The following is a 25,324-nucleotide window of genomic DNA, read 5'->3' as shown; positions in this document are numbered from 1 at the left end:
TACCACGCGGCAGGCTACTACTGTCGGATACTTCTTGCGCTGTGCTCTGGCGCACGCGCGGGACTTACCGCCGCTGCTACCCGAGAGGGCGCGCACGCTGACGAACCCCCCCCTCTTCTCCTCCCCCCCCCCCCCCTCACGACTAGCCACTCGACGCGCTCCCCGGACGGCCGGCTACGCCCTGCTGGACAGCCCCTATCTCCTCACACATTGCTGCACGCGGATCTCCACTTTCCCCCCCCCCCTCACCCTTCTTCTCCTGGCCCCTACCCGAGTTCTCGACCCTGACCTTGATCCCTAAAGTTTACGTTGCACACCCGGGACACAATTCGGCGACTGACTACGCTCCCTAGCAGAGCATGTGTTCCATCATAGCAACGGTCGCCACGCGCACCCTTGCGAACTACGCTGCAACCTCCTTGATGCGCTCCACCCCACGCTACACGCGGGCCACCGGGACTCCGATGCCCACAAATCAGGGCGCTTGACGGACAACCCAGCACCCAGCACACATCCTTCTGTGAGCCCAGGAGCTAGCTGACAATGCTGCGCAGCGGGCGGACACGAAGCGCCCCCCTCACACGCGGACAATGCGCTTTTAGCTGAGAAATAACGCGACACATAACAGAAAAGCACCACCGATTCGCTTACACGCAATGTACACACCTGAATCCTCTATCTAGGTACAACTGAGCTCCGCCGCCGGACCTCCGGGTTGTCGGCTAAACGGCTGTGTTTAAACATTTGACGGTATGTACTCAAACATTGCTGACCTGATGCTATGTCGCAGAATTGTACATTGCCAATTGATGCAACTATGGTTAATAAAAGTTCTCAAAAAAAAAAAAAAAGTACCTTAGATTATATAATGATCTCAGTCGAGCTTTGGCCAATGGCCGTTGACTTAAAAGTCGAAACTAGAGTAGAGAGTGACCATTATCCATTATGTCTAACATTGACAGCTGACCTTTTCCATTCTGCCACCCTGAGAATAGGGGAATTTGATAATGGAATTATAGATCCACTTGTAAGCAACAACAGGAGAGCTTTAAAGTGGCTTTTGATAGGAATAACCCAGTGGCTATCAAAAAGATTTATGACATTTTCTTAGATAGGGCTTCCCCGTACGTAGATTTCCCTGTATCAGACATTCCAATAATGGATATCCACTGCAAATTAGTTAAGGACTTGGTACCCATACTAAGTAAAATCCCGAAGAAAGCTAACAATGCGATTACGGTGGCGGCTGAGCTGAAAAACCCATGGTACAATAAAGCATGTCGTACTGTAAAAAGTGAGCTCATTGCGGCTTCTAAAGCTCTAAACACAGTGGCTTTAAGGGAAAAAAGGGCAGAGTATAAGCAACTGTTAACCTCCGCAAAGAAAGAATGGGAGGAAAACATTTGGGACAAACTATTAGTAGCAGCGAAAGCAAAAGACCAAGTTGGCTTCTGGCGGCTAATCTCAAAGAGCAACAAAAATGGTAGATGTAGTAGGGACCTTTTCTTAGATGCTAATACCTGGATAACACATTTTTCTAGTCTCTACTCTCCTTCCCCAAATGACATTGACTTTTGCCCAATGAGTTACGACACTACACTAAACACTGCACCTTTATCCTTTAGTTTAAAGGAAGCCCTCATAGCCATAGATGCACGAAAGCCAGGAAAGGTGCCTGGTCCCGATAAAATGCCTGGAGACCTATGGAAGCATGATAAAGGTGTGTGGGGCCCCTATATTAATTTGCTGTGCAATTCTCTTGCTTTAGGCGCTCCACTACCCGAAACCTGGAAAGGGGCAGATATCAAGACTGTTTTCAAGAAGGGTGATCAGCATAACCCATCTCATTACCGACCAATTAGTCTTATCGATGTTTTGCAGAAGGTATACGCCAGGCAAATTTTAAACAGACTGATTGAATGAACTGGGGAACATAACATTTTATCACAGTATCAGGCAGGTTTTAGAGTGAAGACTGGCACGATAGACCAGGTTTTTAGATTCCTTTGTATAGCCTGGAAATATATATTATTCAGGAAGGGACATCTGTATATCATCTTTGTGGACCTAAAAGCAGCGTTCGATCTTGTCCCTAGGAATCTCCTGTGGAAGTCCTTAAAGGACCAAGGGGTCCCGGGGGAAATTCTTTTACAAATTATAAGACTACATGAAGACAACTGGGCAAAGGTCAGATGGGGTCCACGAGGCGAACTAACTGAACCAATTAGGGTTAACAGGGGCGTAAGACAGGGGTGCGTTCTAGCTCCGACTTTATTTTCTTTATACGTTAACGACATCCCTGATTATCTCTTGGGATGTGATCATGATACCCCCAGGCTAGGAGGGCTGCCTGTACCGGCACTCCTCTTTGCTGATGATACGATTTTAATTTCCCAAACAGCAAAGGGTCTACAAAGTTTAATAAACTCATTTGGGAAATATTGTTAAGCAAAGGGGTTAGAATTAAATCACAGTAAAACAAAATATATGTCAATTAACCCACACAAAACTTTAAGAAAAATGTAACTGCGGACAATCAAATAATCGAGTTTGCGCATGATTTTAATTATTTGGTTATTACCTTGGATTCAAAATTGACCTGGAGGCCCCAGTTAGAAAAAAGTTGAACTATACTCCTCCAGAACACATTCCCATTAATCAGGAAGATCGAAGGTAGTGCATCCAAAGCAATTTCACCCGCTCTCGAAGTGTATAAATATAAAGCACAATCTGCTTCGTTGTACGGGGCAGAGCTGTGGGTTACTGCGGTAAATGGAACACTCAAGGTGGGTGAAAACAAGTTTCTTAGAAAAATATTAAGTTTGCCCGCACGAACACCACTGACTCCTGTATTGATGGATTTATATTTTAATTGTGTGGATGACCAGGCTAACCTCAGACCATTGTTGTTTTGGGTTCGCTTATGGAGTACAGAGGAGCTTATTCACTATAGAGAGGGTCTTGTGGAAATTCTCGGTCTAAATGAAGGTGTAGGTTTGCCTTGGTTAAAGCACATTCACGATTGGTTTGTTTAAATTGGGATTAAGGCAATAGTGGGATGAGCCATCCGACTTGATATTTGCCTCAAAAAAACTTTTCAAGGAAACCTACTGGTCTTTTATTCATGACTCCGTGTCCCATTCTCCTAGGGTTGGGTCATTAACCACACGGTTCCTCCAAATGAAAATAGCTTGGAATTTTGAACCCTTAATGGATGAAATACAGCCACAATTAACTAAGTCCTTATACCTTAAATATCGCTATGGTATCCTTCAAATAAAGGCAAATACAGTAAAATAGTCGCTGGGCAAGGACAAGGAGGACAGATGCGTTTCGTGTGGTTTAGGTGCAACAGAGAACGAGACACATCTGTTGCTCTTCTGTCCGGCCTATGCGCGCTGTAGGAATATATGGATAAAACCTATTTGCCGGTTGCTTGGTGCTAGATCATGCCTTGAAGCAGAAAGACTACTACTTTCTGACACAGGCAGACTGTGGTTTTTAGTGTTAGTCGATATTTGTTTGGTGTAAGCTTGATAAGGAAAAGGGAAAGTCTGAAACTCTAGGCTGAGGAAATGAATGGGAAATTACTATAAGCTTGCCACGTGCACTTCACTAGAACTAAACAAAATATATACTTACTTGTATATTACGTGATAAATCTGTCTGAAAATATCCTTTTTTAAAGAAATGTTTTTAACGGTTTTTAATTGTTCACATATATATTTTATTTTGTCTCTTTAGAATGTCCTGAAAGAGTTGTTCGTAAAATCAGGTTTTTTTTATTAATATTTTTTAATAATCTAATACTTAAGAAACTTGTGATACAGCTAGAACATCGCTAAATTGGTTGGTTAAATTTAGGCTGACTTCATAATGAAATATGCAGCATTGTATTGCATTTTACTTCCCATATGATGTACTGTGGAAATAATTGTACGAATTTGCGAAATCTTTTATGGTTATTTTTAACCGAAATAAAGAATAAATAAATAAATCTCCCTCGTCATTTATGCCCATCATGCCCCGTGAAGCTATTGACATTTATCATGCTGTAGTAGTGGAGGAACTAAAGAAACTACAGTTAAATTTTCAAGGCAAAAAGAGGAAAATGGGATTCAAACAAAAAAAGTATCATGATCTCATTAAGAAATTGCAGGAACAGAATGATGTAATTATTAATAAATTGGACAAAGGGGGCAACATCGTTCTATGGCCAAAAAATGAATAATTAGTGGAGGCTCACAAACATCTGGACAATCAATCATGTTACATCAAATCCAACCACCATAACCTTAAACAGGTACAGGAACAAGTCAAGCAACACCTCAACAGATGGAAAAGGGGAGGTTTATTGACAAACGATGAATACCTTTTCCTCAAAACAGATTTCCCTATCACTCCAATATTATATTTTATACCTAAAATTCATAAGAAGATCTCGCCAGTCCCCGGAAGGCCAATAATGTCAGCTAGAGGTGGACTATTGGAAAATATGTCACAGTAGGTGGATTTTTACCTCCAGGAGTTCGTCACAGCACTACCGTCCTACATAAGGGACACTAATGATTTTTGGGAACAAATTAAAGATGTGCCCAGGTCAGACCAATACCATCTTGTAACGCTGGCTATCAGTGCTTTCTATACCAGTATTAACCATGCCGATGGGGTTAAAGCAGTAATTTTTTATGGGGAAAGAGAAGCAATTGAAAGGTATAAACATGGGGTAATGATCTTGGAGATGATTGACTTTTGTTTGCATAGCAACTTCTTTTTATTAAACAAAGAGGTCTATCAATAGACAATAGGTGTTGCCATGGGAGCCTGCTTCTCCCCCAGCTATGTGTGTTTACACGTAGGTTGGTGGGAGGAGCGGGTACTCAGGGTCACACACAAAAAGGTGTGGGACAAGCAGATAATTTGCTGGATGTGTTTTGTAGATGTCTTTATGGTATGGAATGGATCGAAAGAACAAGCTATCCCCTTCGCTGATAATATCAATCACAATGTTTTAAATTTGCAATTTACTGCAGAGAGAGAGAATAAAGCTATCAATTTTATGGATGTACATGTTCAGGTTATCAACAACAAACTGGAAACAACGCTACATAGAAAGAGTACTGCAGGTAATTCCACCCTTCATGCCTCCAGCTTCCATCTCCTCCTTCTTATTAAAAGTATGCCCTATGGGGAGTTTCTAAGATTCCGGAGATTCTGCAGCACTGACCAGTCATTTCAGGACTGTGTTAGAGAAACAGAGAAGGGTGTTATAGCAAACAGTTCATACAGACAGCTCTAGAGAAAGTCAGCATAGTCCCACGAGAAAACACACTATATACCAGCGATTCTAGACCCCACAGGCAAACTAACAATGAGAAAACCACCAAGTTTCCCAGTCAGGAAATCCGACTTATAACAACTTACAGCAGTCAGCACAAACCAAGAAGAGCCATTATCAATTCCAACTGGTCCATCATTAGGACTGACATAATTTTAGGAGATCTTATTCCACTTGATCCTTCTTTTGGGGATATTCTCAAGAACCTGTGATAACTACCGCAAAAGTAGCTTAACGCAACTCTTCACATCACAGTCTATCGCGGAAAAATAACACTGTGGTAACGTGGTATTCCCAAGCCGGCGGTACCATGCGATAGGCCCAGGATAACGCGCCAAATGTCCGCAATACAGTCAACGTGACCACAAAAATGCGAAACATGAATGCAAATAAAGTTGCGATGAGGCCAATCGTGATACAAAAACCAGAGAAAACCAGCCACAGGCCTGCAAATCCCACGCGTCATGCGGCAAAATACACCATAAAGGTAACAGGAAAAAAAGGAAGAAAAACAGAAACTGCGTAGCACCATGGATGCACCTCGACCGAGTGCAGAGGCCAACGCGAACCTCACAAGCCCCAGAGACCACCAGCAAGGAACAACGGGGTCAGGGAAGGCCAAGGAGAAGAGTGAGAGGAAGACGGGTTGCAGTCCACAGGAAAACCAGATCAGCGTCACGGAGGTGACAGAACACTACCATCAACTGACACACAATTAAACCAACGTGAATGCAGTCGGAGTGTCGAGGAGGGCAATGGATGAGGCCATGAGGCACTGGCATGATGTGAAAAGCCAGACCAAGCACAAACCCGCTTACAACAGGAAGGCAGCAACGGCGACAGGAGGTGGTAGTCCTGCGCCACAGGAGGAGCAGGAGGAAACAGGGGCCACAGTCATCAGTGTGGAGACTCTGCAAGGAGGCGGGAGTCCGGACACAACTCGAGAGGACCTGACACAACATCAACAGGATGAGTAACAACCATGGACTGTGGGGGACGGGGGGAGATGGGCACAATGGCACACATGCACAATGATGTGTAGCACACTGCACACCCACAATGACCATGGATCATGTGCCTCATCCCCGTGGTACACTGCAGCACACACACATAGCAATAACAGCACATCCACATTGACGACAATGTGGCACATAGTGCAACACCGACACTGCAGAACAGAGGACACAACTGTCTGCGCTCATGCGCTGAAACAGGCCAACATCTAACAGAGCAGGAAACTGTGATAAGGAAATGTACGCGTACAACCTCACATCTGTCATGTAGTCCAAATGTCCACTGTCCCGCATCAAAATTCAGCACCTCCCAAACAGTCACAATGTACATAGTCATACAGTCTGCATGTAAACAAGAACAATGCGCCAACATACATGTCAACACAATGTCAACATGCATCTCCCCTTCACATTGCAGAGGGACAAACAACACCTCCAGTAGAGCAGACCAGTGATGCTGGAGAGGACCACCACACCTTCGACACCGCTGCCCCACAACAGCTCATGGACATCCCAGGCAACCCACCACCAGGACCATGGCAGCAAAGCTACATAGAGGAGAACCAGCCCCTGCACAGACCACACAGCAGGAAGCACACACCAGCACGGCTGGCTCCCAACACTTCACCGAGCTACAAATGGCATTCCAATGCCAGGTGTCAGGATGCCAAACGAAGGTGGACGAACAGGTGTGGGTGGGGTCCAAACCCATGGAATACGAACTAGATCACATGCATGGGTGTCTAATTCCCCTCAGGGACCACCTACACCACACAAGGGAGACCCACACTGAGACAGAGACACATGCATTTGCACATTTCCAGTACTGAACCACGCCCAGATGCACACAATTATCATTCACACACCCACTCTGGACCTGCGTACGACGGCCCAGTACACTCCTCCTACATATTGAGTGGGTGACGATAAAGCTACATATCCAAGGTCTAACACACTACCTGCAGGGACATGTTGGCATCCGCTGTACACAACACAATGTAATGTTGTCGGGCCCGGGGCACTCATGCATACATTATGATCACAAGGACATACGCAGATAGTTTGTGGAACTGGCCACGGGCATGTGCGCCTGGCCCCTTTATTGGCAGGGCCACATGTACAGTGACACCTGTGCTGGATGTGTGTGGGGTGAGTGTGAGCCAGCCCGCAAGGAGTGTTTGGTGCTGGTAAAAACTTGAACAGTGAACAGCAGTAAAACGGAAACAGAAAACACCAGCATAACAGAGACAACTGTGGAGCATCATGGAGGTAGCCGGAGCAAGTACAGAGGTCACCCAATATGCAAACAGAAGTGTCCGTGAGTTGCAGTGCACTGAGGTTGGGGCACCCGGAGCGCTGAGCAGGGTATCAGGCAGATGATGGCATCCACCACAGGTGTGAGCAACTCCGTTAGTCTGACAGTACGACTGTTTCGACTCTTGCAGTTGGTGGTTGGAGGTGGACATGGCGGTGGTGGCGTGTGCCTCCTGCGGTGATGCGTCGTCCGGGCCACTCAGGACTCAATTTGATGTTTGAGCCCTGGTGTAACGCAGTTGAATCCGGAGGCAGCGGACAGCGCAGGGCCACATACACATGGCATCGATGACCCCAATGCCATCGTCTCAGACTTAGTGGCACCGTAGCTGAAAGGGAATGCAGTCTGCGATGAGGCCTGTACAATGATATCAAGTCAGCCATAATTAAATCAAAACTGAGTTCGAAATGTGTGACCTACTCAACCGCAGTGTTGGCCCAAGGCAGAGGTCAGCGTGGGCCAGACGTGTTTCAGCAAGCTCCTCCTGGAACTCTAACACACGACGTTGACATGGGATTTGAGGATGACTTGTGGTTGATGGAGGTAAAAGCACCAGAGCTGAGTGGGTGTTCAATCAGCGACAATGACATGTCCTGTCTGGTACGGACTGGATTGGTGTGAGGCCTGCTGGACCGCAGTGTAGGCCGGAGGCAGCGGTCAGCAGGGGCCCACAGCCACGTGTCTTTGGCTTGCGATGCACAGTTAGTGACACCAGGGCAGTTGTCAGTAGTGTTCGATCACCTCCGTAACGATGGTCCTTTTTTCCTCCTGGCTGAAATGCGTCATCCTCTTACACTTCTCCTTGCGTGCAATGATGTGTACTCTGCTATTGAAAAATCAAGACTCAGTTCCAAATGTGTGACCTACTCCAGCGCAGTGTGGCCCGAGGGCAGTAGTCTGCGTGGGCACACAGACATGTGTGGTTGGAATGATATACACAGACTTGGTGTCACCACATCAAAGGGAGTATAGTGACATAAAAGCAGCCATAATTAATGTTCTCTGCCATAGTGTAATCAAGACTCAGTTCCAAATGTGTGACCTACTAGTCCGCTGTGTATGCCGGGGGAGTACGTCAACGAGAAGGGAGTACTGCGGGCCTGTGTCACGGAGGCCGTGATGGCCTGAGGAGGCTGCCAGGGTCGCAGCACTTGGTCTTGGAGCTTGCACCGGCACGTGGTGGGCCCTCTTTGACACACGCCGGTGTCGGAAGGTGTGCATTGAGGCCTGGGTGCGCAGGGCCTGGCAGGACTGGTACGGGGACCAGCGGGCCAGGTTGCAGCAGGCGCACAGGATCGCAGGCAACACCGCTCATGGCGACGGCGTGGTCCTCATGGCAGGGTGAGGGGCGCCGCCCTGGCAGAGACGTTGGGCATTCCAGAAGAGAACCACACCCAGAGCTACGTGCTTTTTATTCACACCGCTACGCTGGCCTGGCGTACGCCGGGCCAGCCCACTTCGCTCACACTTACGGGGGGGACATAACAAGCTAGATTTCTGGGATCTTCCCCACTGGCTGGGGTGACATAGTTGCCTCCACTGTCCACTACACTCCATTCACCAGCGGTGTATGTCAACATGGATATGTATGTGGTCTGCATACTGCAGTCTGGCCATCCACGCCACACTTAGCATTGTGTACATTCTCATTCATCGGTCACTTGCCTCCTTCGCACATGCCTGGTCCCCACCTCTTCCCACAATCTGCTATTGAGTGGCTGAGGTGCCATGCCGTTGATGGCTTATGTGCATGGCTGGCCCAGGTTGCCACAGTAAGTCGTGCTGTTGTGTCTGGTAGGTGGGCATGTTGTTTGGCATGTTGTATGTGAGTTTGTGATGTGTGCATTCCCAGTGTTGTGAGTTGCATGATTGTGGAGTTGAGGTGTGTGGTGGGTTCATTTGGCACCTGCCAACGAGCAACGCATTTCCGTAGGTGCCAGCCTGGAAGTGCCAGTTGATGATGGACTGTCGGAAGATGTAGGACTCATGCACTCTGCATGGGTGGTTGGTGTCGACATTGGTGTAGATTCCCCGGTGGTCCACTATTGCCTGCACAGTGATGGAGTGCATGTGCTTTCGGTAGCGGATATTGTGTGCAGTGTTGCCAGGGGGCACAAGTAGGACATGTGTGCAGTCAATTGCCCCCTGACACATGCAGGAAGGCAGCTACGGCATAGATGCCTTGCTTGGTCTCCAGCTGTTCATGCGCAGTGTGGGGGGAGTATGGGTGCTGGAGTACCAAACTGATGATGGCATCCGAGACAGTTGTCATGGACTTGGATTGTGCTGGCTGTGAGACTCATCCGACTCTGGCATTTGTTGGTTGGAAGGTCCCAGGGCCAACAGGTGCAGCACAGCCAGCAGCTTTGTCTGCGGAGGGATGTTGGTTGTCCGCTGTGTTGGTACCGTAAGCCTGTGGGCAATGGTGGTCAGGATGCGTAGGATGGTTGTCCTTTTGAGCCTGTGGTGGGCAATGACATTCCCTGGTATTGGGTCTGTGAGGTTGGTGCCTTTTCAGGAGGTCGCTGTCTTTGTCTGTGCTGCCTCAGTGTTGGTCCGGGAGGGGGGCAGCGGGGTCCGGTGGGGGTCTTGGTGTGGTGGCAGAGGGTGTTGTGGCCCTGTTGGGGCTCCGAGCTGCATGATCAGTGGATCCATGGAATCTGTTGTTCATCAGGTGTGACTGAGTTCTGGGCTCCCTTTTCTGGTGCTGGTTGTAGTCCGACTTTGCACCTGGTCAGAGCGGGTGTTAATTTCCTGCTGCTAATGCACCTTATTGCCTGTTTTGTGATCTCATTGCAGATCAGGCTGGTCGTTGAGAATGTTGAGGTGTGGTGTTGTCGCTGAGTTTTCCTCGGGAACGCCTACTCTGCATCTCATTAGCGATAGTTGCCAGGGTCATCCGTGGTGATTTTTTTGGAGGATGCTATCGCCGTAAAACTGGTGACATGGGCTGTTAGCACCGGCTTGTGAATGGGGCGGTAAATTAATCACGACTTTGGCTGCAATAAAGTGCCGATAACTCGGCGATAGCTCCTTGAGAATATGCCCCTTTGACTTTTAGGAAAGTTAAATCTATGCACAATTCATTGATCAGGAGCAGTCCGGAATTACCATTCCGGGACTGTAAATCCCCAAAAACCTGAATAGCCTTGAAAAATGGGTTTTATAAGTGCAGTTCTTGCTGAGTATGCAAGTTCGGCATCAATACAACCCAGTATTCCTTTGTATATGGTCCAACCATCAACCAACTCAAAGGGATATACAACTGCCGCACCGAATTTGCAGTATATGTTTTAACATGTGCCTGTGGTTGACAATTTGTAGGCAGTTCTAAATTGCAGGTACATGTGCGAATTCTGCAACATCTTAGGGCTATTGTGAATTCCGACATGTCCTACCCAGTGGCTAGGCACTTTAAGACAGTGCACAACAAGGACCTGAGTAGTCTTAGGTACTTTGTCCGAGGGGCAATCCCCCCTCTCAGAAGATGATGGATTAGAGAGAAACTCTTGAGGAGGTTGGAGTCCAAATTCATCTTGGAGCTGGATACACATACTCCTAATGGACTCAACAATGGGGAGGAATTACATAATTATCTTTAAAACTGTGGGAGCAGAGCATTTGCTCCTTGTTCCCCATTGCAGTTATATTGAATTCAATGCACAACTTGAGTCAATTTCAAAATCAAAATCAAATCAAAAGACCTTTATTCGAATTACTTGAATTCATAAAAGTACAGACATAAAAACAATTCATTATTACAATATGCAAAATGCAGTAACTTAGGAATTAAAAAGGGAACTAAAACAGCAATCTTTCAGGGGTTTTCCATCATATTACGTACACGTGTTATTAATCTTAAAAAGGTACTAGTACGAAAGGTCAGTTCCTCCGTATCCAGGGAGAGTAACATCAAACGGGACTCCTCCAGGGAGAGGGGTCTTTGTTTTCTAAAATAAGGTGTTAAAAACCAGTTAATGTATTTTAAATAAAATTTGCAAAAGAATAAAAAATGCCGATCATTCTGTTTGCTGGCACCATCACAGGGGCAGGGGTTACATTCTGTAGGGTGATTATAACCCAGGGGAAAACCCAGCAGAAATTTTATGGAGCCTGCCCTTAATCGAAATAACAGAGACCTCTCCCAGCTAGACATAGGAAGAGTAAGATAAAGTGGGAGGGGTTGCCTGCACAGGTCATTCTCCATGTATCTGACAACGGTGGATTTGGATATTTCCCTTTCCATCCTTTCTGTTTCAAAGAGTGCATATAGTGCTTGTTTAACCTCTACCTTATCTTGACATCTGATTCTGGAGGGATCTGAGAAGAGATCTCCTTTGTTCACGGCACTTAGTAATTTTAAAACTCCAGCAAGCCATGGGATTGAAAGACCGTGATCACATTTAAGGCAATCTTTAATTATATCTTGTGTTAAGGAGGCTGCATTGTTCCTCCAGATTCTCAACCAGAATAAGGCTGGTCTGCTTCTAATAAAATCACAGATATAAGGGAGATTTAGCTCTTTGTGACAGATAAATTCAGAGGACGAGATTGGGGCACCCAATACTTTCCTACAGAAACGTGTCTCTTCACGTTGGATACCGGGGTTTTTAGCAAGGGCCCAAACTTCAGCCCCGTAAGTGGCAACAGGAATACACTGCAATCTAAAAATTTTTAAAATAGCACTGGTTGCGCCTAATTTCTTAGGGCATGGAAGACTCAATATTGAGTTGATGGCCTTCGAGAACTTGCTCGTGGCGTGGGCAAAGTGCCCACTCCATGAGTTGTTCGCAGCGAAAGCCACCCCAAGATATATAAAAGAATTTACGGAATCTAATTTATCAGACCCGATATGGATGGTATTAAGTTTCCGTTTACCAGGTCCGCATGACATGACAAAAGATTTTTTAAAATTCACACGCAGATCTAGGCCCTCCATATGATGTACAAAATTTTCCACAAGCAAACGTAGGGCAATAGGGGTGCGGCCCATAAGGACCGCATCATCTGCGTATAGTAGAACTGGCAAAGGATGCCCCTGGACAATTGGCACATCTCTGGTTACTTGTTTTAAAACCTTTGCTATGCCATTGATGTAAATGATAAACAACAGGGGTGCTAAAACGCACCCCTGTCTAACCCCCCTGCCAATTTTTATAGCTCCGGAAACTTCACCTCCCAACCCAATCCTGACTTGCGCCCTGAGATCAGTGTGGAGATATGCCAGGAAATGCACTAGAGGCTCATCCAGTCCATAATTGAGAAGCATGGACCACAGTTTTGATCTGTTTACCAGATCAAACGCAGATGAAAGATCCATAAAAGCGAGATATATAGGGGACGATCGAGCAACGGTATACTTATCAATTATTAATTTTAGATTCAAACATTGCTCGACCGTGCCCACCCCACTCCTGAATCTCATCTGACATGGATCCAGTAGGTCAGAATCTTCCGCCCACTCTACCACCCTGTTGTAAATAACTCACCCGAGTATTTTTAAAGTGTTGTCCAGGAGCGAGATTGGGCAGTAGTTAGCTGGATCTGACCTATCGCCCTTTTTATAAATTGGGACTATGATGCTAAAAGACCACGTCTTAGGGATGGGCACTCTTGACAAACTGTTAAAAACATTGTGTAAAATTGGCGCCCATAGATCTGAACTATACTTTATAATATCTATGGGAAGACCATCTGGGCCGGGGGCCTTGTTGCCAAGGCTCTCTCTGACGGCTGTCACCACCTCAGAAAGATCAATCCGCAGGTCTCGCAGCTGTCCCAGATCTGGGGTAATTATTTCCTCAAAGGGAGCAGCATATATATTGGAAAAGTGGGCTTTCCAAGTGCTACTGGTTATATTGCAGCTGATTGGGGATAAATGTTTACCCATGTCGCGTATTTTCCTGACAGCAGACCAGAATGGCCCACTGCTCTTCAGATTGGTGCTAACAACCAGGGACTCCCACTGTTCCATCAAAAGTGCCGCCTTTCTTTCAGCTATTTTTTGTTTGTAAAATTTCCTAGCTGTTTGTACCTCCGCTATATTCCTTGGCTTAGTGGTTAATGGCCTGCGTAGTTCCCTGTTTGCCATAGAACAGGCAGAGTCGAACCATCTTGGGTCTTTCGCCTTTTTGGGTAGTGGGACTAACAAATAATTTTTGATTGCCCCGCATAGTTTACCAAAATCGGTAACTATTCTGTGGCAATCCCCGTCGGGTGATAAACAAGAATTTATTAATACTGGATGATCATTTTTTACACGATCAAGTAGGGCTTCGCAATCAATTCCCCTCCATTTTAGACGGAGACCATCACCTGATGGTATAATATCTCTTGCGCCATTAAAATTGGCATATACTGGGCTAGGGCCCAAATACAAAGTAACTGTAAGGGGGTTATGGTCTCCATATAATGTCTCTACCACATTTGAGTCTGTGACACGATCTATTAGGTAGGGGGATGTGAAAATAAAATCAATCGTCGAAGATGAATCTCTCCCTCTATACGTGGGGGCACAGGTCATCCTTGAAGTTTGGCTTGCTTCCATTACATTACTAAGGATGTGTTTGTTTAATATCTTAACGAGCTCAGTACCTCTATGGTCTACTGAATCTAGATAGCTTTTGTCCTCTAATCGATGCTTTCCTGGAATTTTCGCGTTAAAATCACCCCCAATAAGTATCCCTGACTTCTCATCTAGACCTATATGCATGTTCATTTCAAGGTGTACCAATAAATTAGAAAGTGCTATATAGTTCCGATTTGGTATCGAATTAAAATCATTATTATAAAAGTTAATTAAATAAATCTTGGTCTTTCGCTTATATTCAAGAACCTGGATGTTTGGGTTCCCGAATGATAAATCCTTAAAAGTACCACCCGCCAATATCCTGATCCCAATAAAAAGTCCTCGCATTGCACGACCAAAGGCAGGCTTAGAGGCGAACACGCTAAAACAATGATAACCCTCTAGGTGCACGTTCCCTACGGCCCAGGTCTCTTGGAACATGATAATGTCTTTGCCATCCAATAGCTGGACCCATTGAGGGTCAGACAATCTTGATTCTATACATGCAACGTTCCAGCTAAGGATTGACAAATCAAAGCCACTTGGGCTACTTAAATGCTTATCCCTGGTAATCTGCCTGGGGTTAATTGGCAGGGTTGTTGCTACATCCTCACGTGCAACTGGGGATTCGACCGTGGCAGGCTGTGCGGCCATGGGTTGAGATATAATAATTTTTGTGGGATCTAAAAGTTCCTCAGTTACATCGGCTGCCTCTACACGTTCAATATTCCTAACACTGTCCCCCAGTCAGTCCAGTTCCTCTAAGTTTGAAAAGGCATGTTCGAATCGATTATAGGTTGGGACATTATACAGGTACCTCCTCTCATGCTCATCCGGATAAAAATTTTGATTGGTCACTGCATAAGGCCTCTCCCTGGGAATGCGCTGGGGAACGGCTAAGGAAGGGGGATATAACATTTGGTGTGCTGGCAGTGCAGTCACATTACCCAATGAAAGGCCATTTCTAGTGTCAGGATGTTGGTCCTGGTGGTAACGTCGATTGTTAATTCTAAAATTAGTGTTAATGTCCTGACGGTGTCCCAAGAAATGAGTCCCCAAACTAGGATTGGGATCTATTAAGTGCCTGTAAAAATACCCTAGAGGGAGAAGGGTGGTGTTATATTCCCAATAGGAGGGCTGTGGAGCTTTTTCTAGCGTGCATTGAGCCCATTGAGGGGACTTAAAATTTATGATTATACAGTCCCCTTCGAACTTTTTCCTTAAGGGGCCCACCCACCCCACTCTTTGGGTATGAATAATCTCTCCAGCGCCATCCATCGGAAATTGACAATGTCTGGATAGCCAGTGGAGAGTTCTATTTTTTAGGTTAACAAAATTTTCCTCTTGATCTTTCCTTAGCTTGGGGACATTAGCTAAGACCAGGACGTAGGGTCCGCACTCTGGGGGTAGGCTGATACGGGCCGGAATTTGCTTAGCAATAGTTGATATAGACTGGTCCGGCTTAGGTGAGGGAGGGGATGAGTCAAGTCGGACATCAGTATTGGTTTGTCCAAGAAATGCCATATTACTTTTAGAGACAGTTTGAACTGTCTCTATGGGGGTGGCAACCTTGGGGGATTTTGGTTTGGGTGCCCGTTTAGCACCATGTTCCACAGGTGGTAGGCTTTTACTTGTGCTTGGTATTGGGGGCAACAAAGGGACGCTAATATTAGTTTTATTAAACATTTTGGGCTGATTTGTTTGGGCAACATCAGTGGTGGTAGTTGCCCCTAAGGAGGGCAAAATGTCTTGATGGCGCCCTGAACTCAGTTTAGATACATGATTAGTCAATACTCTCATCCTCTTTTCTATATTTGATACATGTAAATTCAAAGGACCCAAGAGAGTAGATATCAGTGTCTCCAGTCTCCCCCAAAATCCCTGGGCCCCTGACACTGTGTTAATTTCTATAATAGAGGAATCCATCCCGCTAGGTAGGCCGTCCCCCTTAGCCTTGTCTAGTACTACGGGGGCAACAGACCTCCGTGGTTGGCTATTCCCACCCTTCTGTTTATTTTGTACAGGCTCAATGTTTTTCCGTTTGCTCTTAGCTTTTTGCCTCTTTGCTTTCTGGCCCCTTGTTTGCATTAGTGCACTAGTGCTTTTATCCCCACCTGAGTCCAAAGCATCAGAGTCATGACATAAGTCAATCCCTTCTGTGTGAATCAAATTGTCAGCTGGGGATGGCAGAAAATCCAAGTCCCTGTTTGAGCTTGGCTCTAACATAGTGGGGGTTGACGATAGCCTAGTGTCCGTGGGCAGGTGGCCATAGGATGCTATATTTCCATTTATGTGGTTCTCATTGGTATCTGTGCCCGGGAGCCCCGCATAAGATGTAGCAAGCAAAGAATCGAGGGATTTTTCAAAGGAGTTATCATGGTGCATAAATAAGGGCAAACTTGGTGGGAGCGAGAGGCGTCTTTCAGTGTTCTGAATAGCCGTGGCGACGGCCCCTATTGTTTTTTGCAACATTTTATCTATGGCCGTTAGGCTTGGCAATGGGGTAGTAGGTGGTGCTGCAGGTTGTTTGGGCTTACCCGGTCTTCTGGATGCTGCTGAAGTCTTTTTCCCCATAATAAATATCGGTGCGGGTAGCCAGCAGCAATTTCACAGCCAGATGCCCCCGGGCCAGCGATGTTAAGGGGGGGGCCCAGCCCTGCCTCTTCCTGGCGATGACGGGCAAGGACGGGCCCGCCCTTGGCCCGGGCTTCGCCCGGGCGCTGCCCGCGCGCGTCCCGCGCTGCGGGGCACCAGCGGCACTGAAGTAGGGGCCAGGCGCTGCCTGATGACAGCAACGGCGAGCGCCTGGCGCAGAGACTTCTGGGGGATGTAGTCCCGCAACGCTGGCTGTTCCCCTCACGGCGGCGCCGATATGGGTCTTGGTATGATTAGCCCCGCTCTCTTGCCCAAGCCGTTTCCCTCACAGCGTCCTCTGGAATACTTGGTGCTGTCTCACAGCAAACAGGCTCCCATTACAGGTGCGTCCCGCGCTGCGGGGCACCAGCGGCACTGAAGTAGGGGCCAGGCGCTGCCTGATGACAGCAACGGCGAGCGCCTGGTGCAGAGACTTCTGGGGGATGTAGTCCCGCAAACGCTGGCCGTTCCCCTCACGGCGGCGCCGATATGGGTCTTGGTATGATTAGCCCCGCTCTCTCGCCCAAGCCGTTCCCCTCACAGCGTCCTCCGGAATACTTGGTGCTGTCTCACAGCAAACAGGCTCCCATTACAGGTGCGTCCCGCGCTGCGGGGCACCAGCGGCACTGAAGTAGGGGCCAGGCGCTGCCTGATGACAGCAACGGCGAGCGCCTAGCGCAGAGACTTCTGGGGGATGTAGTCCCGCAACGCTGGCCGTTCCCCTCACAGCGGCGCCGATATGGGTCTTGGTATGATTAGCCCCGCTCTCTCGCCCAAGCCGTTCCCCTCACAGCGTCCTCCGGAATACTTGGTGCTGTCTCACAGCAAACAGGCTCCCATTACAGGTGCGTCAATTTCAAATTAGATCTTTCCAACATCAGAAAAGAGGCTCTCTATTTACATCTTTTAAGTATATATCCACCACAAGCTCTACATTCCACTCCCTTGTTGGTGCATGAGCTTAATGGAATTTCAGTCATCTAGAATTCCACTAGTCGAATAGAGTGAGCAGGGAGTTAAATTATAGACTAGGCTCACCTCTAGTTGAACATTATCGCTGCTACCCTTCCCGGGCCTGTGTCAATATGGGTTTTTATAATTAGTACTTTAGCACGTTTTGAAACACTATGGCACTTTTTGTTATTCTCTCTGGTACTATGGGTCAGGAGCACACAGGCCAAATCATCATATTTCAGACTGGTCTCATTAGCTTTTAATACAAAATGAATGTTATCGACTCCAGCATTTTGAATAGATTCAGATTTGATTTCAATGAAGGAATAATAGAGTATTAATCAAAACACAGACATGGTATACCTGCACTAAAGCACTTTAATATTTCTATAATATGAGAGAGGTACAACATTCACTCGGTAACTATATGTATTTCTGTACTTATATACGATCCGATAAGGTGATGTACTATAGCAACAGTAGCCAATGCACAGCTATATGGCGTGTTAGGAAGAAATAAGGTCGAGATGAACATGATAAATGCATTTAAGCAAGTATTCAAGGTTTTATGAAATTTGCACTTAACCAACAGTTGCTTGAATTTTACATCAGGATCTGTTTTCTTCAATGATTCTTTTTAAACAATTCATATATGTGTTTTATGTCGAATCAAGTGAAATTTATTTCATGCTAAACTATGCAATGTTTTATCCTTACATGCATTTTTAAGCTAAATGACCATGACAGTCTGTTTTTCATGACTATGCCTGTTTTCTATCAAATCAAAAATTAGGTGTCAAACACACAACGCATGCTAATGTTGTGGTGTTGTCTAATTATAATGTGTTTCAAGATACATACCATAAATTGTCTATGTAATTTAAAGAACTGAAACTTCACTTCAATCACTACACTTCACTTCGGAACTAAAAGGGACATTCTAGCCTGTGTTAAAATAAAAAAAAACAAGTCAGTCAGATTTACATTTTAATTTTAAACATGCACCTGTTCCTCTGGTGAGCCATACAGCTGGCTGTACAGGGATAGGACCACCGTAGCAGGCAACTCCAGCTCCTCTGTAGAAAAGTTTGAGGCCCTGTCACCTGCTTTTCCTGTTATCTTGGCTCCAAGAGGTCAGAAACAGCAGCAAAAGCTGAGGAGGTGTTGCTAGCTACAGTGTTAGGAGGCAAGTGAGCTTTTTTGAATCGCTGCATACATCTACACAACATGCGGGATCGCCAATGGAGACGGACACATCCATTGGCTTTCATACGTTGCTTTCATACACATTAGACTATTGTGTGGCCATCGTGGAGTTTTACATCCACTACCTGGTCAACTTCCAAAACTGTCCATCTAATTGCAAATGTCCTAATGGTGAGGTCAAGCGCCCGCCATTTTAGATTGAGAAATAGAGTGTTTGTGAATGTTAAGTGCGTCACCACCAGTCAAAATTATGGCTAGTTTGTTCACATATACAAAATGCTAATGGTACTCATTTGTAGTATTCTGTAGTGTGTTACTGTGGTTAAATGCGATAGTTGCCTGGTTCTGTTTATACTTCTGTTGACAGTATTTTTGATTAAACAAAATAAAAAAGGAACGTGTAAATAATGCATTTGAAATGTATTATTTAACATTTCTTAAGCAACTTAATAGACAAGTCAAAAATGTTATTTTAAAATTTTAAAAATAAAAAAATGTTGTGTAAAATCAAGTTAAGAAACTAAATATATTTTTACAAATACATGGCATTTGTGTTATATATAAAAAAACAGTTTGCAAATGTTATAAAATGTTTTCAGTTTTTTAATGCAGACATATGAACCGGTGAACACCCTAAATATCGATTCCAAAATATCGACTGCCCAGAATATCGAAGTTAAAATATAGAGTGGACAGAATATCGAATTATCAAAATATAGATAGGTCAGAATATCGAAGTTGGGGTACGAAATATCGATTTCCATAATATAGAATGTAAAAATATAGAATTCCATAATATCGAACTCTAAAATATAGATTGCCATAATATCGAATTTAAAAATATAGAAATCTATAATATCGATTTTTTTTTTGTGTTATGTATGGTAGTATATGTGTTAAAATTATGTATTATTTTTGTAATGTATGTTTAATTTATTTAAACTAATGAATGTTATGTAATTTAATTTTTGTGTAATTTAAATCCGTAGCGGGTTGTGGGTTTATAGGGGAAAAGGGTGGGAAGTAATTTAATTATGGTTAATTAAATATTAATTATATTTATATGATTTGATAATTAATTGATTGATAATTAATTATTAATAGGTAATTATTTTTTATTCATTGGTAATTAATTTAAATTAATTGATTAATTGATAATTATGTTAATTGTATTTTTTATTATTAGGAGCGGGTTGTGGGTTTGTAGGGGAATTGGGTGGGAAGTAATTTAATTGTAATAAAGTAAATCATTATTGTTTTATTTATGTGTATTGATAATTAATTGATAATTAATAATTAATTGGTAATTAATTTGTATTAATTGGTAATTAATTTTTATTAATTGCTAATTAATATTTTTCAATGGTAATTAATTGTTATTAATTGGTAATTATTTGTAATTAACTTTTTATTGGTATTGATAATTAATGTAATCTTATTTTAAATTTAAAAATCATTACTTTCCCTACTTTTGCACTCTCAGGAGTGGGAAGAGTATTTTTTACCCTCCGCTATCCAACTCTTTCCCTACTGTTGCACTCACTGGAGTGGGAATAGCAATTTGTACCCTCCTGCTATCCAACGCTTTCCCCACTGTTACACTCTTTGGAGTGGGAATAGTAATTTTTACCCCTACACTATCCAGCGTTTTCCCTACTGTTGCATTCACTGGAGTGGGAATAGTAATTTGTACCCATACGCTCTCCAACGCTTTCCCTACTGTTGCACTCACTGGAGTGGAAATAGTAATTTTTCCCTTTCCGCTATCCAACGCTTTCCCTACTGTTGCTCTCTCTGGAGTGGGAATAGTAAATTTTATCCTCCCACTATCCAACGCTTTCCCTACTGTTGCACTCTTCGGAGTGGGAATAGTAATTTTTACCCCTATGCTATCCAACGTTTTCCCTACTGTTGCACTCACTGGAGTGGGAATAGTAATTGTTACCCCTACGCTATCCAACGCTTTCCCTACTGTTGCACTCATTGGAGTGGGAATAGTAATTTTTCTCTTCCTGCTATCCAATGCTTTCTGTACTGTTGCACTCTCTGGAGTGGGAATAGTCATTTTTACCCCTACGCTATCCAATACTTTCCCTACTGTTGGAGTCACTGGAGTGTGAATAGTAATTTTTCCCTTCCCGCTATCCAACGATTTCCCTACTGTTTCAATCTCTGGAGTGGGAATAGTCATTTTAACTCTCCCGCTATCCAATGCTTTCCCTACTGTTGCACTCTTTGGAGTGGGAATAGCAATTTTTACCCCTACGCTATCCAACGTTTTCCCTACTGTTGCACTCACTGGAGTGGGAATAGTGATTTTTACCCCTACGCTATCCAACGCTTTCCCTACTGTTGCACTCACTGGAGTGGGAATAGTAATTTTTCCATTCCCGCTATCCAACGCTTTCCCTACTGTTGCACTCTCTGGAGTGGGAATAGCAATTTTTACCCTCCCGCTATCCAGCGCTTTCCCTACTGTTGCACTCTCTGGAGTGGGAATAGTAATTTTTACCCCTACGCTATCCACCGTTTTCCCTACTGTTGCACTCACTGGAGTGGGAATAGTAATTTTTACGCTCTCACTATCCAACAAAAGCTCTACTTTTTTACATTACTTTTATTATGTTTACATTTTAAGCTTTTTTATATTATATTATGTATGTTTATTTAATTGTTTTTAATATTTAATTACTTTTATATTATTTTTAATACATTTTAAAAATTCGATATTTTAGCTAGCTATATTTTAACATTCTATATTTTGGAATCGATATTTTAGTACTTACCTGTTTGTAGATAGGGAGTCGATATTCTGTCCTTCTATATTTTGGCGTCGATATTTTGGGCATTCTATATTATGTCACTCGATATTTAGTCACTGCACCATATGAACCCAGGGAGAGTGATCAGATGACAGCCTCAGGTTTTTAGACCATTTTCAGACCTTGCCACCATGGAAGAACATGATATTATCAAAATATTCTTATTGAATAGGCAAACAATTATTGATTTATGTCATCAGCTGAAGTCAGATCTTCTGCTTCGCAATAGGAATAACACAACAATAACACCAATAATCAAAATCATGGCAGTACTCCATTTTGTTGCCACAGAACCATTCCAATATTCTGTTGCACAACCAACATTAAGTGATGTGCTACAAGAAGTTATTTTTACAGTGATGAGACTCATCAACAGCTTCATACAGTTTCCATGAAATGAGGATTTGCCAATGTGAAGGGAGATTTGTATGCTTCCGGTTGCTTACCACTTGGTTGGAGCAATTGATGGCACACATATTGCCCTAGTGCCACCAAACAACGGAGAACAAGTGTACTGCAATTGAAAGAACTTCCATTCAAACCATGTGCAAGTTCTCTGCTTACCAGATTTATATATCACAAGAATGTGTGCGCATTTTCTAGGTTTAGCACATGGTTTCTTTGTACTATGGGACAGCATAGACCATGGGCCATACTACCCACATTCCTTAAATCTGTAGGATGGTGCGAGGACACCAGAGGCACCTCAGGGGCAGAGTGAGCTTTAGCAAAGCTTATAATTTGGGTCACAGTTTCCTCTATCGAATCAAGGCTATCATTTACTGGCTTTAGATACAACTTAAACAAACATTCTATCCTAGTGCATAATTAATCCCAATTAGAGGAAGTGAACAATGGGATGGCATTATCCTCCTTCATTGTAGTCTCCTTGTAGTCTAATGTCCTCTTCTTGCCAGGGTCCCATCCTTTTTCTTTTTCTCTGGAGTTTCTGTAATAGGTGAATTCTCCACAAGTGGCAAACAAATACTGTCCATCCTTGCTGGAGAGACATGTGGCCGGCTGTCGAATGCTCCTTTATTTTGCCCCATGTGAATGTCCGCACTATTTGAACTAATAGAAACAAGCACACTTTTTCTGACCTCCTTCAAGAAGAGTAGTCTTTCGCTGTGTTCATTCTCTTTCTAAAGGGCAATTGCTGCGGGCACAAGTAAGGAATCAGTTGTAGTTGACATATCACCGCCTGTCACCTGAGATGCAATCTTCTTTTTCCCCTTAGTTCCAGTACAGGGGAAAAGGTGAACCAAGATGGTCTAGGAAAGGGCCACAAGCTACGGGGCAGATGAGAACAGCTGGACCACAAGAGAGGACCTAGCCTGGCTTCTTCTGGCTGCTGACAGGCACAGATGGGCCCACTCCTGGCCTGGTCTTTGCCCTCGCACGTGCCTGGGCATATCCCACAGCACAGGGATGTAGTTGCCACTTTATAGCGCAGCAGAAGCATCTCCCAAGTTGCCTGCCCCGTCTCCTCAGGGCACATGATGGTTGGGGGACTGTGAGTCCCCATTCAGAGTCCAAAAAGCACACACAAGGCATCCCGCACTGTGTGTATGGAGTTGGCAGCAGAGGGGCCTGCCCCTCCTCCTCAGGGCTTGTGGTAGCTGTGGGACTGTGAATCCAAGGCAGAGTCCAAAAAAGCACACACAAGGCATCCCATGCCACGGGATGTAGTTGGCGCTTTACAGTGCTTTGGCAGCAGCTGGGCCTCCCAAGTTGCCTGTCCCTCCTCTTCAGGGCTTGTGGTGGTTGTGGGACTGTGAGTCCAGAGGAAGAGCCCAAAAAGCACACACAAGGTGTTATTGTCATTTATGATAGGTCCAATACTGAGAGTACTTTGACAACCAACTGCCACTGCTGCTGAGGATACCTCCACTCTAGAGCAGGAACAAGAGTTAAGTGAGGAACCCACTCCTGCAAGTCTGGATGATGAGGAGTAGGCTAGTCCATCTGGTCTGCCTGGGCAGACAGCTAAAGTGATTCTCACTCAGCCCACATCTACCGCACCAGCTGCAACCACAACTCAGCCTCGGGTTACATCCACTTCCTGTGTCCAAAGGAACATCACCCCAATCTTGTGGCCCCTGGTCCTGGCTGCTATTGATCCAACACCAGTGGGATGAGACACACTGGGTCAAGGACACAGGGAAGAGGGGTACAGGTCATGGGAGGGAATCTGTGGGCCCCCAAAGTGAGGTCACTGGGTTCATTGTCATCCAGACCACCATCGACCAAGACTTGGGATCGCCACATCATGTGATAGGAGGGCTGCTTGCAATAAGTCTAACCAATGGCAATTCCTCTGGATAGTAGTTCAACCTGTTGTTTTTTTTCCCACCATGCTACCTCGGTTCGGGCATGCTACACCATGCCACATAGTTTCAGCCAGCATAATTTTACTTAAAGCACACACAATTCAACTCTATATATTTCCATTCCACACCACATAGTTCGAATACAAACCACATATTTTTACCCAACAACACAATCACACAACACACCACATACATCCAATCCACACCACAGAATTCCACATCATGCAACAAAATTCAATGGCACACCACATAATTTAACTCCACAACATACCACTCCACAACACAAAATACCATTCTACATAATTCCACTTTAAAACACACAATGCCACTCCACATAATTCCAGTACACTCAATAAAACATAGCTACTATCTACATATTTCCACTGCTCTCCATACCACATAATTTCACTACACAAATCCACTCCACACCACACAATTTCATCACACACAATTCCACAACTAACAATTTCAATCCACACCACATACATCCACTACACTCCAATCCGAAACACATGGGTAAAAGACATTGTCATTTACATCACCAATTTACAACACCCAAAAAAATGTGAAACCAATTTGCATTGCAAATGCGTGTTTTCAAATTTGCTCCAAAGTTCTCCAAACTTCTGGAACATCTTCCTGAAGTTCCTCTTCTGGTCCCAAAGTGCCCAAAAATACAATCCAAGGGTCTGAAACATCCAAAATGGCCCTTGAAAGTTTGGGACTTCAGTTCCCACAATCCACTTGGACAAAACCCTTACAAATCCACTGGGCGCACTCCAGGCTGAGGATTCTTGGTGGTGATGGTCTAGGTGAACTTTGTTTACCTGCAGCTTGCAGGGAGTCCACTCTTTATTCCTCTTGAAGCACGTTAGGTCCATCGGACTGTAGTTCAAATTGTGCAGCAGGCGCAGTCAGTCAAAGTGCAGGGCCTTGTTGGTGCAAATCAAACTTCCAGCATTGACCCTTCTTCTTCTCTTAGTTTCAAGCAGCAGATCTGAGAGGCTCTGCCCCTCTCAGATATGTATTCAATATTCTCTGCGGTCAAGCACGAGGGTGCTCCTGTCCAATAAGGTGCACGGCAACAGCCCAGAGCAAGACCATGTCCTCCAAAGTGTGGCATAATGGGCTCCCAAAAAGCACT

Source organism: Triturus cristatus, chromosome 4_1 (assembly GCF_964204655.1).
Source record: "Triturus cristatus chromosome 4_1, aTriCri1.1, whole genome shotgun sequence".
Taxonomy (NCBI): Eukaryota; Metazoa; Chordata; class Amphibia; order Caudata; family Salamandridae; genus Triturus; species Triturus cristatus.
This window is presented reverse-complemented; position numbering follows the sequence as displayed.